The following is a 10812-nucleotide window of genomic DNA, read 5'->3' as shown; positions in this document are numbered from 1 at the left end:
TCAAAGCTAGTGCTCTACCACTTGAACCACAGCACCACTTCGGTATTCTGATGGTTTATTGGAGATAAGTGTCTCACGGAATTTCCTGCCCAGGCTGGCTTTGAACCTCTATCCTCAGATATCAGCCTCCTGAGTAGCTAGGATTACAGGCATGAGCCACGGGTGTCCAGCTAAGACATACTTTTTTTTTGGGGGGGGGGGGGAGGGAGTCCGGTCGTGGGGCCTGAACTCTGGGCCTGGGTGCTGTCCCTCAGCTCTTCAGCTCAAGGCTAGCACTCTTCAGCACCACTTCTGGCTTTTTTCTTTTTGCTTATGTGGTGCTGAGGAATCGAACCCAGGGCCTCATGCATGCAAGGCAAGCGCTCTACCACTGAGCCACCTTCCCAGCCCTAAGACACACTTTTTATCTCACATTACCTCCTGCGGCCACATAGGTTCCTAATTACAGTAAATGACTACAAAATATTCCACTGAGGATTGGAAGATAATGTAATTAAACTCTAAAGTTACTGTACTGGTTTTCTATTAGTATAGTGTTCTTTTATACATGTAGCTTCCCTCCTACCCACCCCCCCACACACACACACCCCGCCCACCTTTGGAGTACCTTATTAGGCTAAACATGACCTAGAATCTAGTAATTTCTGGCTTTTTGTTTTGTTGTTTTTGAACCAGACTCACTATATTGCTCAGGCTAGGCTCAAAGTTCTAAGCCCAAATGATCCTCCTCCTTCAGCTTCCTGCGCAGCTGGGACTAAGGTGCCCATCACCACAAAGGCTTATTATGGCTCATAGCACAGAAAGCTAAATCACTCTCCCCAAAAGATGATAAACCAATCTCAAGAGGCTGAGATCTGAAGACTGAGCTTTGAAGCCTGCCTGGGCAGGAAAGTCCATGAGACTTTTGTCTTCAATTAATCATAGAAAAAGCCAAAAGTAGCACACTGGCTCAAATAATAGAGCACTAGCCTTGGACAAAATGGAGCTCAGGGACAGTGTCCAAGCCCAGAGTTGGAGCCCCAGGACTGACAAAAAAAAAAAAAAAAGAGGTAACACCAATCAATAATAGACATACTTACTCTCTTCACAGCTCCTTCCCCAATGCACTTTAACTGCCTTACTTCTGTCCTCAGCTCCTCACAGGATAGCCAAGGTGAGCAGTCTTTCATCTGTCCCATTCTGAAGTAACCATAAGGACATGACCTGGGATCCTCAGTAGATCGTTGAGGGAAAATGAAAAATTGGTTGAGGCAGAGGTAAAGAAGCACATTCATGAGGGCCACGGCGAGCAGCAGGCCAACAACCCGGGGGACTGCTTTGTGGGTGAGACCTTTCCTGCTCTCCTGAGGATTCCTTTCCATGTTGTTATCCAGTGTCAGCTCCTAGAATACAGTAGGCAACAAGGAGTAATAATAATTACAGACAATGTCCAGCTTTATTTCCATGAAGGAGTTTGGATGACACAGAAGGCAGTCTAAAAATGATCGCCTCTCTCATGCCTCATACACTCACAAGTTCAGTTACCTTTGGAATCACTGTTTGGCAAAAGGGAGGTCTGATTAGGCTCAATGTCAGCCACTTCCATAATAAGTATTCTTGATTACAAACTAAATTTTGGATTCATTCAAATTAGATTAGGCTAGAAGCAAGATGCTGATGTTTGACTTTATCTCATCTATAGTATTTTACACTAAGTAGTTATTCATGAATATTTACTGTAGAAGCAGAATGTCTCTTAGTTAGGGTAGTAAGTAGAGGCCTCTTGATCTCAGTTAGGATGTTCCTACCTGAGCAGGCAAGGAATGTGCTCAGTGGTAGAACATGAAGAAGTCTCTGGTTTCATCCCCAGCATAGCAAAACAAAACAAAATTACTCTGTAGCAGAAATGAAAGGGGGCTAGGCCAAGGTGGCTCATGCCTGTAATCCTAGCTAATCAGGAGGCTGAGATCTGAGAATCTCAGTTCAAAGCCAGCCCGGGCAGGAAAGACCATGAGACTCCTATCTCCAATAAACCACTAGAAAACCGGAAGTGGCGCTGTAGCTCTAGTGGTAGAACGCTCACCTTGAGCTGAAGAGCTGAGGGACAGCGCCCAGGCCCAGAGTTCAAGCTCCATGACCGACAAAAAAAAGAAGAAAAGAAATGAAAGGGAGTCCAAAAGACTGAAGCTCAGCCTGTACTTGGGACACACTGGCAATAATCATGGGCAAGAGTGGACAAATTCCTGAGGTAGAATAATGGTGATGAATCTGGGAAAGGTAACTCAGGTGTCACTAGCAGTAGATAACCAAAGATTCCAGAACTGGGCTGGAATCTTTACCTTAGAATTGTCATGGAGGGATCTGGACAGGGACAGGCCTGAGGAGCACCCTGGGCAGAGGGTGCTTCTCTCTCAGAGTGAGACCTGCTCCCTCAGAGCAGGTGCTCATGAAATAGAAATAGAAGCATGCAATGTGAAGGTGCAGCCAGCTGATCACCAGCACTGCGAGAGACAAGAACAGTAGGGATAGAATTGCCCTGAGATGTGTACAGTTACCTTCTAGGAGCGTCTTCTTTTACCCAGCTAGGTATCTATCCAGATATCTGAGTTGATCAGTGCTTGATTGGTCCCAGGGGCTGATGTGAAAGCCCTCTGTTCAAAATACCAAAAAGGAGGTTTTGTTGTTTTTTTTTTAATGCTGTTAAAATGTTGTTTTAAAAAAATGCAACTCGGCTGGGAAGATGGCTCAGTGGTAGAGTGCTTGCCTTGCATACAGAGGCCCTAGGTTCATTCTTCAGCACCACATAAGCAAAAAAAAAAAAAAAAATCCAGAAGTGGTGCTGAAGCTCAAGTGGTAGAGTGCTAGCCTTGAGCTGAAGAGCTGAAGGACAATGCCCCAGGCCCAGAGTTCAGGCCCCACTACCGACAAAAAATAAAACAACAACAACAAAAATGCAACTCTGCATACAAATAAAGAACAGAAGAAGTCCAAATAGTTCACTTTTCCCATGGCATGCTGGAGCCTGGTATCCCTCAGACTCTTGCCTTCCAGGGTGATGCAGAAGCCACAGAACAGTCCTTAGCCTGGCCACTGCCACCAAAACCTGTCAGCTAGTGTGGGATTAGGGTCCCAGGATTTCTCAGCAGCCTGTGTTGTCTGTTTGTTCTCACCCAGACTTGATCTTAACTCCTTCTACACAGCCCTACTTAGTGTGAAGTGCATAAACAACAATAACAAAGAAAAAAAACCTACTACTTCATTTAAACTTTCCATCCTCCAAAATTTTGCCACCCTTTCTTTCCCTTTGCAACATCCAAGCCCCACTGGTGGGCAGTCTCAGCAAGGATCTCATAAGCCCAAGAGGTTAGTTTTTACAAGGCATTCAGCTGGACCAGGTCACCATTTCTTTTCAAACTTACACTGGCCCCTCCCCACTTTTACTCTCAGCTGATGATCTTGGTTCTCATTTCACTGAAACATAGAAGCAATCAGAGAGCATTTCTGCAAGTTCCCACACTACTTTTACTCCTGCTAAAACAAAAGTAGACTTCCTCCTGGCTTAGGAAATCACTGCTCCAGTAGCTCTCTCCTTCTGCGACACTACCGGAAAGCCAGGAGTTCTGCCTTATCTAAAATATCCACTTTTCCTCTTCAACTATTGTCCTACCTCTCGTTCCTTTTCAGCAAACTCCATCACAGTACCCAAACCCATTCTCTCCATGGCTGTCTTCTCTTCTACACCACACTGCTAGCCCACTCACAAACTGATTTTATCTGACCAAACACCTCACCAGTCAGCAAGTAGTCCATGTTACTTAAAGCACTTCCCTTATTTGGTTTCCAGGAAACTACTGTTGGAGGATCCTTCTCATCTCTCTGGGTGCCAGGTCTTCCAGGCTTGGACCTTAGACCTCTTCATTCACTCTGCATGAGCTCACCAGATTCTTTGCTTTCCATCTCCACCTGCTGATGGGCCCCAGAAATATAGGTTCAATCCTAGCCTCTCCTAGAAGTCAAGGTTTGCTTTCTTTACTTTTGGATATCTGATGGACAACTCAAAAGTATTTCACTCAGCAATAAAAAATCTAACTATTTTAGAATGGTTAAAGGACCTGAATAGGCATTTCCCTAAAGTAAACATCCAGACAACCAACAAACACATGAAAAAATGTTCGATTTTATTTGCCATCAAGGCAAATAAAACCAGGTGCCAGTAGCTGTAATACAAACTCTCAGGAGACTGAGACCCAGATAAGTATGGTTCACAGTCCGCCTGAAAAGAAAAATCTTCAAGAATCCATCTCCAGAGGTTGGAGGCATGGTTCTGTTGATAGAGCACCAGTCAATGAGTGAAAGCTAGCCAATGAGTGAAAGCATTAGGTACCAAATTCAAGTCCCAATCTCAGACCAAAAAGAAAAAAAAGAACATTCCATCTCCAAAAGAACCAGCAAAAACACCAAGATGGGGGCATGGCTCAAGTGCTACAGTACCAACTGAACAAACAAGCCAAGCAAGTACAAAGCCTTAAGTTCAAACTGCAGTACCTGGAAAAAAAATTGTGATGAGATACTTCTCATGATAGACTACTTCATATCTACCCATGGTGATTATAATAAAAATAAATCAGACAAGGAATGTTTATGAAGATGTGGAGAAATTATAATCCTTATACAATGCTAAGGAAAATGTAAAATGAAGCTTCTGTGGAAAATTATCTGTTATTTCTGTGCTAAATACAGGTAATCTATTACACAATAATTTTACTGCTCAGAATATGCCCAAGAGAACTCAAAATACATTGACACAAACACTTAATACATGTATGGTCAAAGCAGTATTATTTAGAATACCCAAAGCCAGGCACAGGTGGCTCATGCTTGTAATCCTAGCTACTCAGGAGGCTGTGATCTGAGGATCACAGGTCAAAGCCAGCCCAGGCAGGAAAAGTCTATGAGACTCTTATCTCCACCAGAAAACCAGAAGTGGTGCTGTGGCTCAAGTAGTAGAGCACTTGCCTTGGCTGAAGAGTTCAGGGACAGTGCCCAGGCCCAGAGTTCAAGCCCCACAACCGATTTAAAAAAAGAAATAGAATACCCAAATGGTGGAAATAATCCAAATATATACCAACGCATGAGCTAGGTTGTAAAATAAGCTATATCATTAAGTGGAAAATTATTCAGTTATAAAAAGAATAAAGCACCAATTCATGCTACAACAGGGATAACTTCAAAAAACATATACTTAATTAAAGAGGCTAGTCACGGGGCTGGGAAGGTGGCTCAGTAGTAGAGTGCTTGCCTTGCATGCAAGAAGCCCTGGGTTCAATTCCTCAGCACCACATAAGCAAAAAGATAAAAGCTAGAAGTGGCGCTGTGGCTCAAGTGGTAGAGCGCTAGCCTTGAGCTGAAGAGCTGAGGGACAGCGCCCAGGCCCAGAGTTCAGGCCCCCGACTGGACCCAAAAGAAAAAGAAAAAAAAAAGGCTAGTCACTGTAAAAGTCTATTTACATAAAATGCCCAGAATAAGCAAAACCATATAATCACTAAACAGATTAGGGGCTTCTACAATTTACTGGAACAGGAAGATAAACAATAGCTACTTATGAGAATGTAATTCCTTGTTCAATAAAGACAGTAATGATGGTTGCACAATCTTGTAAATACATTTAAAAATCACTAAATTATATGCTTTAAAATGGTAATTTTATGGCATAAGATTTATATTTCCATCTTAAAAGATAAAAATATCACCTAAGAGGCCCTGGGTTCGATTCCTCAGCACCACATAAGCAAAAAGAAAAAAAACAGAAGTGGCACTCTGGCTCAAGTGGTAGAGTTCTAGCCTTGAGCTGAAGAGCTGAGGGACAGCGCCCAGGCCCAGAGTTCAGGCCCCACGATTGGACCAAAAAAATAAATAAAAATAAAATTAAATTAAAAAAAATATCACCTAAGCTCACAAATCTTTTCCAGAAAAACTACTTTTTTGCTCCCATTATTGAACTCATATAAATTAAAAAATGAGGGCTCTCTCCTTCCAGTTTCCAGGCTGTGGCTAAGGGTCAAAAATAATTGATTCTTGCTGAGTACCAGTGGCTGATACCAGTAATGCTAAACTAAGAAGGCTGAGATCTGAGGATGGAGGTTCAAAACCAGACTGGGCAGTAAAGTACATGAGAATCTTATCTGCAATTTACCATCCAAAAAATAGACAGAAGTGCAGCTGTGGCTGAAGTAGTAAGAGTGTTATTCCTGAATGCAAAAGCTAAGGGACAGCTCCCAGATCCTGAGTTCAAGTCTTAGTTCTGGCAGAAAAATAAAAATTTTTAGCCGGGCGCTGGTGGTTCACGCCTGTAATCCTAGCTACTCAGGAGGCTGAGATCTGAGAATCGCGGTTCAAAGCCAGCCCGGGCAGGAAAGACTGTGAGACTCCTATCTCCAATAAACCACTAGAAAACCGGAAATGGCGCTGTAGCTCAAGTGGTAGAGCGCTCGCCTTGAGCTGAAGAGCTGAGGGACAGCGCCCAGGCCCAGAGTTCAAGGCCCACAACCGACAAAAAAAAAAAAAATTTAAAAATAGGTGCTTAGGAAAACAATTATGCAATTGCTTTAGCTTCACTGTCCAGCCAACCTTGCCTAAGTAAGGCCACCTTCTCACTTCCTAGAGATATCTGCAGTGTTCATAATGATCAAGTTTCCCACCTTTCTCATAAAGATTCCAGGCCCACATCTCTCTTCAGTTTATTCCCTCACATCATCAAAGACTTCAACTGAAACTGTACAACTTTCATCACTCAGACTTCAGTCTCCAAAGCTTCTTCCACATGCACCTGATTCTTGAAAGGTACTCTTAAAGTCTTGTCCAGTCCATCTATATTTAGAATAGTTAAAGTAACCACGTAATCCTAGCTACTCCAGAGGCAGAAATCTGAGAATCACGGTTCAAAGCCAGCTTGGGCAGGAAAGTCCATGAGACCCTTACCTCCATTTAACCACCAAAAAGTCAGAAGGAAAGCTGTAGTTCAAGTGGTAGAATGCCAACCTTGAGTAAAAAAAAAAAAACTAAGGGACAGCACCCAGGCCCTAAATTCAAGCCCTAGTCCTAGCACATATAAAAAAGTAAAGTACAAGTTGTCATGTCCAAAACGAGCTTTACAATGTCGGTGCGGGGGGGGGGGGGGGGAGGAGGGTGGGGGGTGGGGGATTGGGATTGGGGGGGAGGGGGGAGGCTGGGAAGGGATGTGAAGGGTAAACAAAGGAGGAGGCTGCAATGCTTGGTAAGAAATGTACACATTATCCTGTCCATGTAATTGTAACCCCTCTGTACAGTATGTTCACAAATTAAATTAAATTTTAAAAAAAAAGTAAAATAACCAAGTTCATGTCAGTCTTGAGCAAAAAAGGTAGGAAAGGAGGGAGGGTGGGAGGGAGGGAGGGAGGGAAGGAAGAAAGGAAGAAGGAAGGAAGCAAGCAAGCCTGTCTCTCTGCATTGGCTTTAGTGGCCTTCTAAAATGCTTTTATTTCTAAGTCTCTACTGCAACTCCCATCTTTCTTCTGAAATGCTTCACTCAGTAGGCTCTTCAAGGTCTAGAATGTCTACAGATAAACTCAGTATTTCCCACCATCCCCAGCAGGACCCTTCTCCGGGGCTTCTTACTCTATGATTCATAGACACCCTTCCCACTCAAGTAAAAATCCTGGATAACTTGATTCCTCCCTCCCTTGACTTTGAAAGCACTACATACAACCAGTTCTGTCACCCAAATCTCTCCTATCTGTTCACATCTATCCCTCTGTTCTAGTACAAGCCATCAGCAGTACTCACCTGGGCTTCTCAACTGTTTACTGATGTATAGTGTCTCCTTCCTTTTCCAATCCATTCTCCACACAGCAGATAAGATCTTTTTTCTTTAATGAAATATTTCAAAAGAAAAATAAATGAAATAATGATCATCTACCTGGCTTTGTCAACTTTGTTCCTCTTTCTGTGAGGTTTTGTGGGGGAGGGGGTTGTTTTTGGCACTGGGGAGCCCATCCAGGGTCTACTTTTTCAAACATTTCTCTTTATCCCATCCTAGCCCCAGACTTTTCTTTTCTGTTCAAAAGCATCCTTTTGGGAATGCCAAGACCCAGATTCCCACATCCTTCTTCCTCTAAACTGAGTTTGATCTGCCCTCCCCAACTGTGCTCTCATGCCTGGCATAGAGCAAGTACTGGTTAAGAATGCACTAACTGTCAGGCTCTAGTGGCTCGTGCCTATAATCCTAGCTATTCAGGGGGTTGAGATTAGAGGATCACAGTTCAAAGCTACCAAAAAGACAGGAGTTGAGCTGTAGCTCATGTGGTAGAGCACTAGCCTAGAAGCTCAGGGACAGCACCCAGCACCTGAGTTCAAGCACACAATTTACCCCTTCTGGTCTAAGCCACAGTTTTTTTTCTCTGGCATTCTCAGACTCAATAAATCTGCCGCCCTCCTCCTCTTCCCCTCCTCTCCCTCCTCTTCCTCCTCCTCCTCCTCCTCTTCCTCTTCTTTTTTGTATCTCTTACTATAGTCTAACTTTTTTTTTCTTTTGTCAATCATGAGGCTTGAACTCTGGGGCCTGGGCACTGTCCCTCAGCTCTTCAGCTCAAGGCTAGCACTCTACCACTTGAGCTACAGTGCCACTTTTGGCTTTTTCTGTTTATGTGGTGCTGAGGAAATTGAACCCAGGGCCTCATGCATGCAAGGCAAGCACTCTACCACTAAGCCACCCTCCCAGCCCAAGTCTAACATTTTTAATAATGGCAAATCCCCATATGTGAGTAGAGAATTTATTATATTTAACAGGGTTTTACAAGAGATTTGTATAAGAGTCTACAAGCTTCATTACAAATCTGCATCTATTAAATCCACATAAATCCACATTCTCTAAATCCATATAACCTGAGCTCCACTTTTTTCATTTTCAGTCATAGCTTGGGTAAGTATACTCCAAAGGGTAGAGGAAGTAAATGTTATTAGAGAGGTTCTCTTCCTTTTTGTGTTCTCTTTTGCTTCCATGAACCATGAGGTAAAGCAGCCTACTCTACCACTTACTTCCACCACCGCCAACACCTCAATACAGATCCAAAGTTACAAGGCCAACTACCACAATATTATGATCCAAAAAATCTTTTCTCATTTATCTCAGGTCTTCATTACAGTAAAAGCTGCCTAATAAAGACTCAAAGATACCAACATCAAGCTGGCTCATTGTGGCTCATATGTACAATTCTAGCTACTCAGGAGGCTGAGATCTGAGGATCACAGTTCAAAGCCGGCCTGACAGACAAATCTATACAAGACAGTTATCTCCAATTCACCAGTAAAAAGCCAAAAGTTGGAAGTATGGCCCAAGTGATAGAGTGCCAGTTACAAACAAAAAAGTTAAGCCAAGAGTTGAAACTCATAATAATGATAATCTTAGTTTTTAAAAGTTAACATCAGTTACAAAATTATGCAGAAAACTGCCAGGCACTGGTGGCTCACGGCTGTAATCCTAGCTACTCAGGAGGCTGAGATCTGAGGATCGCGGTTCAAAGCCAGCCCGGGCAGGAGAGACTGTGAGACTCCTATCTCCAATAAACCACCAGAAAACTGGAAGTGGCGCTGTAGCTCAAGTGGTAGAGCGCTCGCCTTGAGCTGAAGAGCTGAGGGACAGCGCCCAGGCCCAGAGTTCAAGCCCCACGACCGACAAAAAAAAAAAAATTATGCAGAAAACTGTAATATATATATTCAAATCTATGATGAGCCCTCCTTAATAGGCAAGGTTAATAACAGCTCTTGTTGGCTCTCATTTCAATAGCCTTTTAATTCTCAACGACCTCATTCGCTCTCAGCAAAAACTCAACTGATTTTTAGTGTCAACTTCGAATCAATTTTTCAAACTGATAAACTGTTATTATTCCAGTTCTCAGATAAGAGAACTGACTCAACGGGGACGTGGTTTCACTGAACAGAAACGATGAGTTTGGTGGCCTCGGATACTCCTCTAAAACCTGCAATGCTCTGGTCATAGGAACGGGGCTTGGAACAGCTTTATGAATGCTTTGGCGCAGCTGACCATATTTCTGGAGCGAGGGGCCCAAGGCTTAGGATAAAGGCGGGGAGCTTAAGGGTTTTTCTAAGCCAAAAAATAAGCATGAGGAAGAAGAAAAGAGAAAAAGACACTATCAAAAACAAAAACCACAGAAGAGCCGTCCTCAGCCCAGCTGAGGCGCGCAGCGCGGAGCGCAAGAAGCGGCTGCTCGCGGCTGGAGCTCCAACCTGGGCCTGGGCTCTGGCGACCAGACCTGGCCAGGTGCAGACCCTGAGGACACCGTATTACCATCAGCTCCTGCTTGCTCCGAGGCCCACACCTGCCGCCCGGTGACGCCCTGCGACGCCCGACCGCCGCCTCCGCACCAGCCAGCCGCTCTGCCCTACCTGGAAGCCGGGACTTGCCCTGGCTATCGCGCCAAGGGTCTGCGACTCCCGCGTGGCCCACTGCGCCTGCGTGACCGGAAGCAGCCCAGGAGCACGAGCGCAAGCGCGCCCTCTGGTGTCCTCCTCTCACCTGATCAGGACTCGGTTTTCTGTTACAGATTTTACTTTGCAAACTTGTAAGGACCATAATGTTTGCTTCTTGGCAATCAGTGCTGACAAGAACCTTGCAAGTACTAGGCAGACATTCTACTCTTAGACTCACTTCATTTCGCTTATTTTTCAAATAAGAGTTTTGCTCTTTGCTCTGGCAAACCTGAACCAGGGTCCATTTGTTTAAATTTACTGCATCTAAGGGATGACCACCGTACACCATCCCACACAGCTTTTCTATTG

The 10812-nt window shown here is 44.1% G+C and overlaps 1 long non-coding RNA gene across 2 annotated transcripts; it reads right to left on the bottom strand.

Moving 5' to 3' along the window:
* Window positions 1-1073: 1073 nt before the first annotated feature.
* LOC105990931 lies at window positions 1074-10490 on the bottom strand. 2 transcript variants are annotated; one of them, XR_001175340.1, is made up of 4 exons: window positions 10420-10490; window positions 7801-7883; window positions 2535-2630; window positions 1074-1382 (listed from the first exon to the last, which is right to left on the bottom strand). It is a non-coding gene; the product is annotated as an uncharacterized LOC105990931 (long non-coding RNA). The 2 variants fall into 2 exon arrangements; XR_001175339.1 differs by lacking the exon at window positions 2535-2630.
* Window positions 10491-10812: the final 322 nt, after the last annotated feature.

The sequence above is a fragment of the Dipodomys ordii genome, unplaced genomic scaffold (assembly GCF_000151885.1).
Source record: "Dipodomys ordii isolate 6190 unplaced genomic scaffold, Dord_2.0 Scaffold4, whole genome shotgun sequence".
In the NCBI taxonomy this organism is placed as follows: Eukaryota; Metazoa; Chordata; class Mammalia; order Rodentia; family Heteromyidae; genus Dipodomys; species Dipodomys ordii.
The sequence above is the reverse complement of the archived record's forward strand: the minus strand, read 5'-3'. Positions and strand labels throughout refer to the sequence as shown.